The 14791-nt window shown below is 50.6% G+C and overlaps 1 protein-coding gene and 1 long non-coding RNA gene across 2 annotated transcripts in view; one reads left to right on the forward strand and one right to left on the reverse strand.

Moving 5' to 3' along the window:
- P4HA3 (prolyl 4-hydroxylase subunit alpha 3) overlaps positions 1-14397 on the reverse strand; it is a 61716-nt gene extending 47319 nt beyond the window's left edge. Inside the window, exon 1 of the mRNA XM_089775794.1 lies at positions 13591-14397. The gene's annotated coding sequence lies outside the window, so the exon portion shown is untranslated. The remainder of the gene's footprint in view (positions 1-13590) is intronic.
- LOC149525993 (uncharacterized) lies at positions 1238-10929 on the forward strand. The gene is made up of 4 exons (XR_016348574.1): positions 1238-1422; positions 4824-4944; positions 6969-7044; positions 10747-10929. It is a non-coding gene; the product is annotated as an uncharacterized LOC149525993 (long non-coding RNA).
- Positions 14398-14791: the final 394 nt, after the last annotated feature.

A 14791-nucleotide genomic window follows, 5' to 3' on the forward strand; every position in this document is an offset into this window, starting at 1 on the left:
GGGATGGATTCCCCTTTCCAGCTGGCCTCAAGGACCCATTGCTTCTCCCTGCCTTCTAGGCCCAGCAATTGCCACATTTACAGCAGCCTTGGGGCTGATCTATGTCCCGCTTCCACAGCCTGCAAGAAGAGAAAAGTGGTATGTCAGGAACGCACCCTCCACAGGCCCTGGCATGCCCCTCCATGGGGCAGTGAGTGGGATGGGCTAGAGCTGGAGCTACACCACCTAGGGCACCTCTTACCCCAGGGATGTTCCCTGGTGGTCCGTGTCACTGACGATACAACCTCCTTGTGCTAAATAAGAGGAAATGCCAAATCACATGGGGTATGTTGTTGCCATAGGCCTGAGATGCAGGCACCAAGAGCAGCAGAGGCATCTGTGCCACACATGAACGTGTCTGAACAGCTGGCACATTTAGCAATCTGCTGTAAGAAAGCGTGCTCGCTGGCATAGGCGACTGGTGACTGTGGGGGAAAGGGAGCTACCACAAGTAGCTTGCTGGCCACAGAGTGACACGTCCCTACATGGATAACAGCATCTAAAATTCAGATTGCTGGGTTGGGAAGGGAGCCAAAGACTCGAGGGGCCAGGTCTCTTCTCATGGTAGGTAATATGAATGTTTACTGTGCCGTGGGAGCCGCTCTAAACCACACAGCACACAACAGCACCTTTCCCCTGAGGATCACAAAGCATTTGACAAGCCTTAACGGATGATGCCTCCTCCCAGCAATCCTGTGACTTACTAGATGAATGGAGGAAACGGATGCACATAAGTCAAGTGATTTGCCTGAGGCCACACAGGGAGGCTGTGGCAGAGGGAAAAGTAGCACACAGACCTCCTGACCGTCCCGTGTCTTCACCACAAGCCCATCTTGTCTCTGCCAGGCCAGCAACACATGTTCCACCCTGTGCTATGCCTCGTCCAGGAAATGAAATGCCCCTTGGGCAAGTAGCACCTCCCGCTCTTCACCAGCTGCAGTGAGCAAATGGCTTCAAGGTACAGAATCTGGATCAATGGATACCTTGGTGAAGAGAGAACCATCCCAATTTCCCAGGCTTCCTGGGCCAGGGATGAATGAAATTTCCTTTTCTTGCTGATATCCGGCCTCGCAGAGCAGGCACCGGGACTCTGGTTGGCCAAAAGATTTCCAGCCAATATTTAAATCAAAGGCGCTTAGCAAATCTGAAGTGTGATGTCTAACCCCCGCCCCAAATCAAGGCCCAAATCATGACATAGCTGCTCTTAGCCCTTTGCTGGCACTTCCGTGCCAAACTCCACCTCTCGGCTGCCAGGCACTGAACTGATAAATGCAGGCTAGCGGGTTAGAATCAACAGAAAATCAACACCCCGAAAGCCAGCTTTCATCATGAATGCCTTGGGCCTCGGGTTACTCCTGCTTCTGGCACTGACAGGAGCCATCAGTAAGTACCCCTTCAAAAGAGAAGGGTCCCCTTCACTCTAAATTACTCAGGCTGCTACAGGCTGTAAGGTTCCCGGCTTGGGAAGGGAATGAGCTGTGTGTGAGAGTGTGGGAGAATCCAAAACTAAAGGCCAACATAGCTGTCCTGGGGAAGAAGCAGTGAGAGTGTCTGGAAATCCAGCGGAAGACCCGTAGTATCGGATTGTTTTGCATGTTGCAGGGACATTGCTCAAGGCAGAGAGATAGTGCTATTGGATCAAATTCTGCTCTTGTTCCCACGTCTGTAAATCTACAGAAGTTCAGGGCAGTTACTCAGAACTTACGCCAGTACAATGGAGTGCAGACTTTGGCCCAGTAACTCTTGGGAGCACCAGCCATCCCTGACCAGGGCATCTTAACTAATTTGGGATCTCACATTGGCACACTCCATGTGATCCAAACAGGCCCAAATTCATCCCTAGGGTCACTCCATTGACTAGCACTGTCACTGGGGGTGACACCATTGCGGAAGCTGCCATCTCTCATGGCCTAAACTAGGGGTGGGGAACCTTTTTTGGGTTGAGGGCCACTGACCCGCAGAAAAATCAATCGGGGGCCGCACACAAGTGAGAAGCAAAAAAACCCAACCGAACCCTCAGTGTCGTGACCCTTGACTGTGAAGGAGAAAGACACTCCCCACATTCCCCCTGCACACCAGAGCCTGGGGGGATCCAGACTAGTAGATTTTGTGTGCTCCAGCCCGGGGGGGACTGTAGAGCACCAACAGTGGGGGAGGAACCCTGAGCCTCGGGGGCAGGATCCAGACAAGCTGGGGGCCACATTTGGCCCCCGGGCCTTAGGTTCCCCACCCCTGGTCTGAACAGTGTTCGTAAACTCCTACGGGCAGGTGCCCAAGTGGTCTGACTACAGCAGTGCCGGAAGCCCTGGGGAAAAATAAGAAATCATCATTCAGCCCCCGGCATACAGCCTCAGAGGCGGCCAATGGGCATTGTGTGCTAATTGCTGGGATTGCTCTGGGGTGACACAGAGTCAGGTGAGGCAGAGAGCCATTCAGCTAGCCTATCCCTCCTTTGTGGAGGAGGGGAAGGCCCCAGAGATGCTGCTCCCAGAGAGTTCTCAGCAGCTCCCTGGGATCTGAGTCTGTCTGTCTAGTCTATCCCAGAAGAGTTAGGCACCTCGCCAGCTCGTGAGATGAAACCTTCGTGTTTGGAACATTCCCAGACTCTCAAATTGCTTGTCCGACTCACGTCAGACTTTGCAGAACACACTGGCATAAGATCAACCTGTGAAATGTCGGGCAGACTGTTCTCGGTTTGGTGACGTGTGCCTCAGACTGAAATCGGAGCCAGAGGCTACAAGTCCCAGCTAGGGCCCAAGTTCCTGAAGTCAGAATCGCTCATATAAAATGATCCCTTATGACTGGTTTCTGTCTGAGTCTGCAGGCAGCCTGAAGCAGTAACTGCAAGAGGTGCAGCCTGCCCCGTTGGTCTTACCACTGAAATCCTTTGCCACCCCTTTCAGGGGCAGTGTCTCGGCATGGGAGTGGGACCATGGTGGAGGGGAAGGGCCAAGGCAGTCTCCATATGGAGTGTACCCTGGATTGCTTTCATTCAGTCCTGCTTGTAATGGAAGTGTCGATTCATCCTCTTGTGTGGCTAGAAGCTGAGACTAGACGTCACTTGAAATTGCTCTGTTCATTCCCTTTGACTCCTCTGGCACTGCCCACTGTCAGAACCAGGACACAGGGCCGGATGAACCATTGGTCTGACCCAGCAAAGACATTCTTATGCTCGTACGTAGAGGCACGTTAATCTAGCTCTGCAGGCTAGACCAGTGCACTTGCTACCCCATTGCCCGTGAAGGAGAAGAATATGGATGAAGCGGTGAGTGTAGGGGACGGGAAGGCAACAAGCCTTTGGCTATGTGACTGAGAACAGAGAGTGTTTATAGTGCATTTTGTGGGGAGATCTCAAGCACTTTACAAAGGAGGTCAGGCTCATTAGCATCATTGTGCAGATGGGGAAACTGAGGCCCGGAGCAGTGGTGTGACTCGATCAAGGTTACCCAGCAAGCGAGTGGGAGCTGGAATGAGAAATGGAGGCCAGGCCTAGGAGAGGAAGGGCGAGTTGGTGGTTACAGCACTACACAAGGAGTTGGGAGACCTGGGTTCAGTTTCTAGCTTTGCCACAGATCCACTGTGTGACCTGGGGCAAGTCACTTGAACTCTCCATGGCTCAATGCCCAACTGTTGAAATGAAAATGATAAAAGTTCCTTCCTCTGGCTATCTTCCAGGGTCTTATGCTCCTACATAGATGCACGTTAATCTAGTTTAACAGGGTAGACAAGCTATCTGCCTTGGGTATCTACCAGGGACTCTTCCTGGGTGTCTACTCTGAACATAGCTGGCCATACTGGGTTTTACTATCATACAGACCATGGGAACTGGCTGGGAATTTTGCAATGTAATGGGCATTCATCAGAAAATGCTGAGTAGCAGACATGGAAACACTTTGCAGAAAAGGGTCTGATTCAAGCCAATTTTTTACTTGAAAAAAAATTTGGAAGCACGTTTGGGAATTGTTGGATCCTTTTCAAAACAACAAGTTCTGGTTTTCCACTGCAGACTGATTTTTTTATTTCAAAGCATGAGCTATAGAAAAAAATCACTAACATGGCCAAACCAAACCATTTAATCGTTTTCAGCTTACAATATTGTTTGAGATTTCAACTTTTTGCCTTGATTCAGCATGGGATTTTTTTAAAATTGCCATGGGACAAGAAACCCATTTCCCACACAGCTGTACAAATTACAGCCCAGTTCTTTCCCCACTGCGCCTTTCCATCTTAAAGCTTTAGGCTAAATCTAGTCAATAAACCAGGTGTCCTCAGTAAGGGATTGATGCAAAACCCACTGAACTCAATCGGTGACTTTCTGCTGAACAGACCTTAAGTGCATTCCCATTACTGGACTTTTAAAAGACCCACTGATTGCTTTGTGGCATCCTGCCTCTATTCCCTCCCCATCCTTCACTGGGAACCAAAGACCAAACTCTTTCTAAGGTTTCCTGGCCTCCCTTCCCAGGGGTCTATGTAACCCTGCTTCTTACAGTTCCCTCTATTGGCCAACTCCCCATTCTTCCTCTGAAACACCAGCCCTAACGCTCCCGCCCTGAGCTCCTGGTCCCTGCCATCTTTAATTGGCTCACATGGGCCACCTGGTCTGGCAAAGGGGCGCTGGCCCTGGTCTGCTCAAAGGGACAAGCCCCACTGGTGTGCATGTCCAGCAGCAGGTCAGATCAGTGTGTTGTGTTAGCCTGGTGGGTTCCCCGGCAGTGCAGGACAGAAACAGGCTCTGGGCCATCCTGAGGGCTTTCTTCAGCTGCTGCTTTCTCCCTGCCCAGATGCCCAGGAGGTTGCTCCCATGACCACCTTGACCTGTGGGAACCGGAGAGGGTACTGCCGCCGCTTCTGCCTGGCCCATGAGATCCACATAGGCCACTATGGTTGCCCACGGCGATACAGGTAAGAAGGTGCTGCATGGTCCAGCTCCTCCTGATGTGGGAGCCACTCCCTGCTTGTGTGAGGAGAAAATGCAAGGGAAGGGATGAGTGGAGTTTCACTGCCTGTATCCACTTAGCATCAGCTCAGTGGCCTCTGAGCACATGTTATGGTCACCATCTTGGCTGGAACACTAGGGACTGAACCAGGAACCTCCACAAGTAAAAGCACAATGGGCACCAGCTTGGGCTAGAGAGCCAGGCTTCCATAGGGGCTGCTTGTAACAGCTTCATATCCTCTGCAGATCAGCAGCAGGGGAGTGACAGTTTCAGGGTAACTACACAACTTCAGGGGATTCCCCCACCCCTCTCGTCCACTTCAGGACGAGGTCTCAGGCCTCCAACCATAGAATCATAAAATACTAGGACTGGAAGGGACGTTGAGAGGACATCAAGTCCAGTCCCCTGTTCTCACAGCAGGACCAAGCACCATCACCTGTCTCAGGGCAGAGACCCACCTCACTGTGGGGTTTAAAACTACACAACCCCCTGTGTTACTATGAGGCTACGTCTACACTGTGTGTTTTTTGAGGAAGAGGAAATGCAAATGGAGCACTCATTTGCATATCTTGCACTCTCATTTGCATATCTTCTTCGGATCCTTTTTGCGGAAGAGGTTTTTTAGATAAAAAGCCCCGTGTGGATGGGGCCATTCGTCGGGAAAAAACCCTTTTGTGCAAGAGCCTGTAAACCACATTTTTGAGGAATAGGGGCTCTTGCACAAAAGGGTTTTTTTCCGACAAATGCCCCCGTCTACACAGGGCTTTTTATCGCAAAAACCTCTTACGCAAAAAGGATTGGAAGAAAATATGCAAATGAGAGCACGAGATATGCAAATGAGCACTCCATTTGCATTGCCTCTTCTGCAAAAAACATACAGTATAGACATAGCCTGTGCGTGACAGACCCAGCAGGGTCCGCACTGCCCCAGGGGGCGGCCAGCACAGCCCCAGCAGGGCCGAGACCCAGTGCGGTGGAACACGCGCAACCCTGCCGCGTAGGAGGCAGGGCAGGACCCGGCTGCGGCGCGCAGGCTGGACGCCCGAGGGGCGTTCTGGCTACGCAGCTCAGGGAGGAGTGAGGGGCGGAGCTCCTGACCCCAGGTGCAGCATCCCGGAACGTGAGGACACCAGGGGGGCAGGGCTTCCCCACACAGTGTCTCTCCCCGGGCCGCTTGAAAAGCCGATGGGCAAGCTTTCTAGGGGCGGCTCAGGGAGGAGCCGCTGACCCCTCCTCAGGAAGGTGAACATCCCGCCCAGTTGGAGAAACGGAGGAGCAACCCTGCAGCCTCCAGAGTACTGACCTAACGTGGCTGAAGACGCAGGAAGGGTGAGTGCCCAGGTCGGGTCTGCAGGTGGGTTAGCAAAGGACAGGGTATGGAAGAAGCCCGGGGCAGAGCGCTTCTGGCGCCTGTGGACAGGCGAGTTTCGGGGATCAACCCCGCCTGTCGTGGAGGGAACATGCCTCTTCCGGAGAAGGGGCCAGTCTAGACGTAGCCTCACAGAACATGCCACAAGTCACACAGCTCTCTTATGGGGCCCGAAGACCACAGTCTTTCTAACCCTTCCGCAAGGATTGGAGGTCTCTGCAGGCCCAAAGGTCTATTTCTTAATCAAACGTCTGTTTCAACCCAGCCCTTTATACCCAAAGACTTGCTTTGTTTCCCGGACTCTTGAAAACGGGTAAAACCAGGCCGTCCTCTTGTCCCCGGGTGGTCAAGGTTCAAAGCCAGTAATGGGATTAGCACTAATTGTCTCGGAGTGGTTCCAGGAACACACACTACACATCACCCGTACTGGGACAAAGGGCCATGAATATTCTACACCTGAACTACCTCAAGCTAATTTCTTTCTGAGGTTTTCCTCCTCTCAGTGTAATATAAAATGCTCCCCAAAGACTGCCAGTGGTTGCCATATCCATCACCAGAGGAGACTCAGAAAATACAATTCCAGTGGCTGACACAGGCTCGGTCTGTTCTTTTATTTCCAGGTGCTGCATGCCAAAGATCTATCTCGTGGACTGGACCAAGCCCAGAAGTGCCAAAGCCATATCAACGACCACCTAGGTGTGTGTCATGTTTTCCCTTTCCTCTCTACCTTGGCTCCTGCCTCAGCTTTCCAGGAAGTGACACCTGATGCTGTGGATGGGCTCTTTTGTTGGTCTCAGTCAGTAGCTTCAGGCCTGATTCAACTCTCATTCAACCCAAGTCTTTTCATTGACTTGACTGGGAGTCGGATCATGCCCAAGAGTTTGATTCTGCTACCCTTAGTCCCTTGGGGCAGCCTCATTCACTGCTAAGCATTATTCTATGCGAGTACGCCTATGCCAGCGGTTCCCAGCTGCCGGTGCGTGGGTGGGGGCCAGGCCGCAGACCCCTGCCTGCCGGGCCGTGGCACGCTGCCAGGCCACGCCCCCAGCTGGGCTCCGCTCGGGGGCACAGCAGTGTTCTCTAAGGTATGCACCTTTGTGGCACGCACCAAGAATTTGAGGCCCGCTGACCTCCTCAGCAGAGCAGAGTAGTGGCTCTGGGGCTGGAGCTGCAGGCTGCGTTGTGGACAGTGGCTGCTCCAGTGGCCCCGGCCAGGACCAGAGCTGGAGCTCCAGGGAAGTGAGGTGAGGGGGTCACGTTGGTGGGCAGGGCCAAGCTGACACTGGGGGGCTCTCACTGGGGCACTGGGGCATCTGGGTGGGGAGCTGGCACTGGGGGGCTCTCAAGGCAGGGCTAGTAGTGGGTAGGGTTACCAGGTAGACCCCCCAAAAAACGGACACGCTTGATTGTGGGCGGGGGGGAAGGACCGGCTGGGAAGGGGGCAGGACTAGCCGGGAGGAAGGGGGATGGGAAGCAGAACAGAGGGAGGGAGGGCACCACGGGGCTGGCTGGGAGGAAGAGGGGGGCCGGAGGAAGGGGGGGGCCGGAGGAAGGGGGACGGAAAGCAGAGCTGGGGGGGGTGCAGTGGTGCTGGCCGGGGGAGACCAGGAAGAGGAACCGGCCGTTGGGAAGCAGAGCTGGGGGGGCAGTGCAGGGGGGCTGGCTGGGAAAGATCAGGAGGGGAAGTGAGGGAGAACCAGCCAGCGGGGAAAGAGGGGGGGGGCAAATCGGCCGGCGGGGAGTGGGACTGACGCGGGCACTTGCGGATCCCAGGGGCACTGCCCGTCCCGCGCAGGCTTCCAGCGACGCACGAGCAAGGAGGAGGCTTCCCCTCCTCCTCACACTCAACCAACTGAGGGCTCCTGGCAGCAATCACGGCCCCGCCTCCCAGCTGGGACTCCCAGCCGCTCCCCCTAGCCCATGCCAGGCTTCCGTCCGGTGCGCAGCCGGAAAAATCAGAGAATACCGGACACTGCACATGTTAGGTATTGTCTGATTTTTTTTTTTACCGGACAGAGCACGCAAATACCGGACTGTCTGGTACAATACCAGACACCTGGCAACGCTAGGCTCTGGGGGCAACAGGGGCAGGGCTGGCACAGGGGTGCTATTGGGATGGGGCTAATATTGAGGACTGGGGGCTGGCACTGGGGGGTCTGGTGGCGAGGGTTAGCCTTATGGGTGAGGGGCTGGCAGAGCTGAAGCTGGCTGTTTGCGGTGGCTCTGGGGACTGGGGCTTTTGGTGGACCAGTAACATTTCATTTGTATCATCATTATTTGCATAATGAAGATGCAAATATGCAAATAAAATGTTGCCAGTCAAACAAAGGTTTGTGAATGGGTTTGCTGGTCCGCGGTATAAAAAGAAGGTTGGGAACCACTGACCTATGCTCCTTACTGGTTTCTATGAGGACCCAGACCAAGGCCCTATTGTGCTAGGCACTGTGCAAACATGCTGTAAAAAACAGTCCCTGCTCCAAAGATCTTACAGTCTTTTGCTTCAAGTCTGATGGGATAAGAAGGGCCTGTTGTTAGCATTAGGTGAACGATCAGTTTAGTCAGAGATGGTTCACTGTATATTTTCCATTTTTCTTGCTGAGATTAAGAAACATGAGACAGAAGAGTCACACTTGGTCCTGATCACTGATGATTCACACATTGTTTAAGAAAAAGATTAAGGATGTAGATTTGGGCTCAGATTCTGAGCTGCTGTAAATCTGGAGTAACTCCATTGACGACCTGAGAGGTATTGCCCTGCATTTACACAGTGACTGATGAGATCAGAATCTGGCCTTGTATAAATACCCAGAAAAGAAATCAGAAGATATAGATGTGGCAGAACTGAAAATATCATTAAAAAAACAAACTAAAATTGGGAAGGATGGGAAACAGGAAGAAGTCTGGGCTGACCATCCATCAGAACAGATGGAAGGAGGAGAAGAGTCTGCGTAATGGGTAGAAATATTTTAGCAAAAGACTAGGAAATGCTCTCCATAGGAGAAAGTCACTTTTGATTAAATTTGGGGATTTCCCCATTGATTTGAAACAAACATTTACATCTTGAATTGACATGGCAAAATGTTTCAATCAAAATGCCAGTTTTCATTTCAATTGCTTAAAATCCATTTTTTCATTCCACAACACTTTCGATAGTTCACTTTTTGTCCCAAATCGGGACAAACATGAACGGCAAAACAGCAGATTTTCCTCTGGATGGAGTTTCCGTTTTCCAAACAGCTTTTGCCACAACATGGGCTCTGTGCACAAAACTAGAATTGAGCCAAGAGAGCTCATTATAAGAATATGTAGCATAGCTGGAACATAACCAGATCCCCCTTTACTGATTCACTACCATGGACTGAATATTAGGCTTCTGATGGGTGTAATGCTTTGGTCTAATTGTGGCTTGGCGTAGCTGGCTGGTTTTAGTAGCCTAGCTCGTGATTATGGGTGGTGGGTAAGCAGCTGGCTTAAAGAGGCAAGCCTCCCAGCCCCACCTCTCCCATGCCCACTGGAGCCCACTCAGCCCCCATTGTAACAGCTGGAACCTGCCCCACACCCCAGCTGTGACTGCTGGTGGAACCCAGACCAAGGCTAGTGTACCTATCCACCCCAGAGCAGTAGGTTGCTGGCACCACAGCCCCCTGCCAGACGTCTATGTGCCCCCAGCCTTCCTCACCCTAGAGCGCCATGCAGCCCCAGCCTTTCGTGCTGTCAGACACAACTCCTGGCTGTCCTTCCCCGTCCAGCCATTAGCACAACCACCAGGGCAAAAGCAGTCTGCTGCATCCAGGTAGGAGAGGAGGCCTGACCTGGGGTAGAGAGTGGGCAGGACCACCCATGTCTTTCTGGATAGGCAATGCCTTCCCTTGCCTTCATTACCCACCACCCAAATCTGTGATAGACAGGTGGTCAGACAGAAGATCTGGTAATCCCCTCTGGCCTTAAATTATATGATGGTTAGGGGGCCTTGCTTGGCTCTATCTCCACTGAAACTTTTTAAATAGTCAGCAGCTGTCTTGGTTAGCTGGAGAGTTGATCCTGCTCTCATTTGGCCCCTATCACAATCCCTCATCAATTAGGACTGTGCAGCTTTGAGATGCAAGTTGGGCTTATACATATGCATGGTTTGTTTTGTGTGAGTTCTCGGTCTCATGTACACTGGCATAGCCTGAGAGGTAACTCCACTGATGTCCCTACAGAGATGGCATGGTGAATGCAGTCAGTGTGCACAGAATCTACCCCTGCACGGCTTGTAAAATTTGTTCAGATTAGCAGACTGGGGCCTAATGCTGTGGACTCCCACAGCAACAGAATCACCTTCATTGCCTCCGGCTGCATTTTGCCTCACAAGTGTGCACACTCACAGCTTCTTTCATCTCTTTGCTTGGTTTGCAGCCAGAGCTCTGGAAGGAAACCACAGCCATCCTCAGCTTAGTGGCCTGGGATAAGGGACGGGGCAGTAGGTGGCTGCCTCCTGTTCTGCTGAGCTCGGGTGACTGTCTGAAAAAAGTTTGCATGAGCCCAGCCAAACTGGGATGAAACCAGCGCAAATCTCAAAATAAACGTTTTTTTATTGAACAAAAAGCTAAGTGAGAGTGTTTGTTTCATTCCTCTCTAAGCAGTGTAAGCATGTGGCACAATTTCCACAGCAGAGGGAATAAAGCCTGGGAATGAGCCTTCAAAAATCAGCACTTCATTTTTGTAGCAACCGAGTTAAGCACTTGGAAATTAAGCATTAAAGAGAGTCAAGTGGGGACTAGAACTCACAGCCTCCTGCTCCAAACAGGTAGAAATCCATCTCAATAGACTGACACTGTTGAACAATTCCTATTCCAGCCAGTAGAAGGCACCTGCTTCCTAGCTAACTACACTCAAGAGCTTGCTAGTAAATCCTCCCAGCTGAGGATCAACTCAAGCAATTTACAAGCTTGAATGATTTCAGTCTCACACCTCTCACCCCCCAGAGGGCAATAGGTAAGTATCAGTTCCATTTTCCAGATAAGGCAGAGAGGGTTAGAAATATTAGGATCCTGGTTTTGCTGGAGGACTCTAGAAATCTGAGCTGTGGTCTGAGTCCTTAAGGGAAAGGGCACTGTGTTAGAACAGAACAGCAGCCATACTGGGCGAGGCCAACAGTTCAAAGGTTCATTACTATCCTATCTTATAACAGTGGCTAATGCCAGTTGCCCCAGAAGGAATGAACAGAACAAGTAATCCTCAAGCAATCCATTCCCAGTGGTGTTGAATGTTTAACAAAGATAACTTTTCTCCTTCACAAATTTCAGGCATTTGAGTTAACTGTTAATAACAAAACCAAATGGGTAAAATAAAAATCATTGCCCCTCTCAATTTCTTTTATGCCACTGCAGTACAAGGAACCTACTGGCTATGTCTACACTGGCATGATTTTGCACAAGAACTCTTTTGCAGAAGAGTTCTTGTGCAAAAACTCTTCCAGAAGAGAGAGTCTACACTGGCATGTGCCTTTGCACAAGAGATATGCTTTTGCGCAAGAGCATCTATGCCAGTGTAGCCGCTCTCTTGCGCAAGAAAGCTCTGATGGCCATTTTAACCATAGGGCTTTCTTGGGCAAGAAATTCATGTTGCCTGTTTACACTGGCCTCTTGGGCAAGAACAGTTGCACAAGAGGGCTTATTCCTGAGCAGGAGCATCAGAGTTCTTGCACAAGAAGCCCTGATTTTGCGCACGATTGTGCCAATCTAGACACAGCCACTAAGTTCTCCATTGTGTGTAGCGGTTTACCCCACCATAACTAGGATGGTACAGTGAGATTGGGGCAGATAGAAACAGAGAGGCTACGTCTAGACTGGCATGATTTTGCGGAAATACTTTTAACGGATGCTTTTGCGCAAAAGCATCCGTGGCCTGTCTAGATGCGATTTTGCGCAAGAAAGCCCCAATTGCCATTTTAGCCATCGGGGCTTTTTTTGTGCAAAACAATTCTTTCCTGTCTACACTGGCCCTCTTGCGCAAGAGGGCTTTTTCCCGAGCGGGAGCGGGAACGTATTTGCGCAAGAAGCACTGATTTTGTACATTACAAAGTCAGTGATCTTGCACAAATTCAAGTGGCCAGTGTAGACAGCTGGCAAGTTTTTCCACAAAAGCAGCCGCTTTTGCGCAAATCTTGCCAGTCTTGACGCACCCTCGATTGCAGCATTCCCACTAGCTGGCCCAAATGTCTGACTCAATTTTAGGGGGGCCTCTAACTTTGTTTGAACCAACCCTCCTAGTGTACCATGATATAAAGATTAAATTCCCAGTTATGACTTTGAGGGCTGACGGGTTCACGTTCCGAGATCAGACCCAGTCAGACTATTATTAAAATTATTCTGTGGTTGGGAACTCCTAGGTGCACAGCTGCAACACTCGCACTATAGGAACTCTTTTATATTTACATATAAATAATTTGTTAATATATTTAGCAAAATCACACACTGTCTAATTTGGCAAGGCAGATCAAGAGAATACGGAAAGTACATCTAAACGTCCACATACACCATCCCTTGCAAAACATCCTGAAATGCTTCCTCCTCACCATCACCGTCCTCATCTTCACAAGTGGCCATTCCCAAGGTCTTCATCCCTCCTGCTGCCCTGGGATGCCACTCCAACAATATGCTACGCAGACATTACCATGTCAACAGGACTTCCTCCTCTTACCCATGTTAAGGGGCCCTTCTCCTACAGGTTAGTGTATTTATTATTTCATCCCATTATCATATATGTCAGTTTGTTGCCATGACACCTTTGCTGGGTGGGATCTTCTGTCCAAAACCTTCCAGAAGCAGGTTCATGTTCTGTGATTGGCTAATATTATTATAGATGAAACTCCCCCTTACATTCTGCTTGCCACAACTTATGGGTTACCTAAGTTTATAGGCCTCAAACTTCACACTAACTGCTAAAGCCAATGTCTTACAGGATACAAAACAAACCTGTAGGTTCCTTGAATTACTGCTGAATATAATAAAGCAGAAAATACCGCAACACAGCAAAGCTAACAGAGATGAGCCGGCACACTGGGCTACACTAGTCATATCCCGAGTATTTACTCATCTACAGCTGGGTTAGATGTTGTAGACTTCATTAAAGACATACAGCTAAGGCCCCATTTCTTGTAGAAAACATCTGATTTTGTCCCCCCAGGTAACCTAGCTGCCCAATAAGGCAGAGCAGGACTGAGAAGCCAGCACAACGGAAAAGAGCTGGCTCACTTACCCAGAAGCTTTAACTTATGAAGTCTTGCTCCAGCTGCAATCATCACAGCCCGCAGGCAGCCCTGCCTCCACAGCTGAAGAGCCGGAATTAAAACTCAGGCTGCCTGTCTTCCTATTCCGGGCTCTGACCCCAGCACAATTCCATCTCCAAATGTAGCAGATGCCACGGTGCAGTGGTTGAATGAACAGGCCCACCATGTGAAAAATGCAAGCATCAGCAGGGAGCTTTATTAATAGCCACTCTTTTGGAGATCAGTGGTGTCACTGCAGAGTTGTAGCGTACAGAAGGCCTTTTGTTTTAGACAGTTACCGTCTCAAGCAGTATCTTTGCATAATGCAGAAAAGCATTCAGACCCCAAGCCAGCATTTGAGAGAGCGAGTCCGATGTCTGGCACAAAACACAGGCATGCTTTAATAGAACATCTATGAATAGTCTGTACAGCACACAGCCCCAGCCTGCAGCTGCTGTGTTCATGGGGGTTGGGAATGAGGTGTTGCTTTCGCCAGCTAATAGCCAGCTCAGACTACACCAGTCCTCCCTCCTTCTTTTGCAAGGAAGAGCTCCATCCTGTATTCTCTCAAGCAGACAATCAAAGCACCAGGGGCCCAGCCCCAATGGGGAGCGGATCAATCCCTCTTTGTGGAGTTTAAAATATGGGCCGTGCTCTCACTTCAGATGGAAAGAGGCTGTACATTTAGTTTGCTGGAGGGGACATGGAATAAATAAACCCAGCCCAGCCAACAGACATATGCAGAGAAAATTCCTTACTAACAAACCAAGGCCACATATGGATAAGGGCTCCGAAGGCTGCCAATGTGTATCAGCACTGGAAGCATCAGCACCAAGCCACTTATCCCAGAATGGCTTTGGGTAAATAGCTGTGATGACAGCTGCTGGGACCAACCAATGGAGGGAAACATAGTTACATCCGCCCAGTCAGTGAACGGACAGTGATGGGTTCGAGTTTCTACAAATAGAGCACAGTTCAATGTACACAAATGGCTTTTGTACACTGCTGCGGATCAACACCTACCCAGCACAGGAACAGCCAGTGATACTGGAACACTTTCTAGAGCAGGGGTAGGAGCAGGACTGTGGCCGCAGGAGGAGGGGACCCAGATGGGGTAAAGAGACTGAGGCTAGGGCCAAAGCTCAGGGTGGAACCGTGTATGGAGCCAGGAACAGAGCCCCCATAAAACCT

This window comes from Pelodiscus sinensis, chromosome 1, assembly GCF_052426305.1.
Source record: "Pelodiscus sinensis isolate ZL-2025 chromosome 1, ASM5242630v1, whole genome shotgun sequence".
In the NCBI taxonomy this organism is placed as follows: Eukaryota; Metazoa; Chordata; order Testudines; family Trionychidae; genus Pelodiscus; species Pelodiscus sinensis.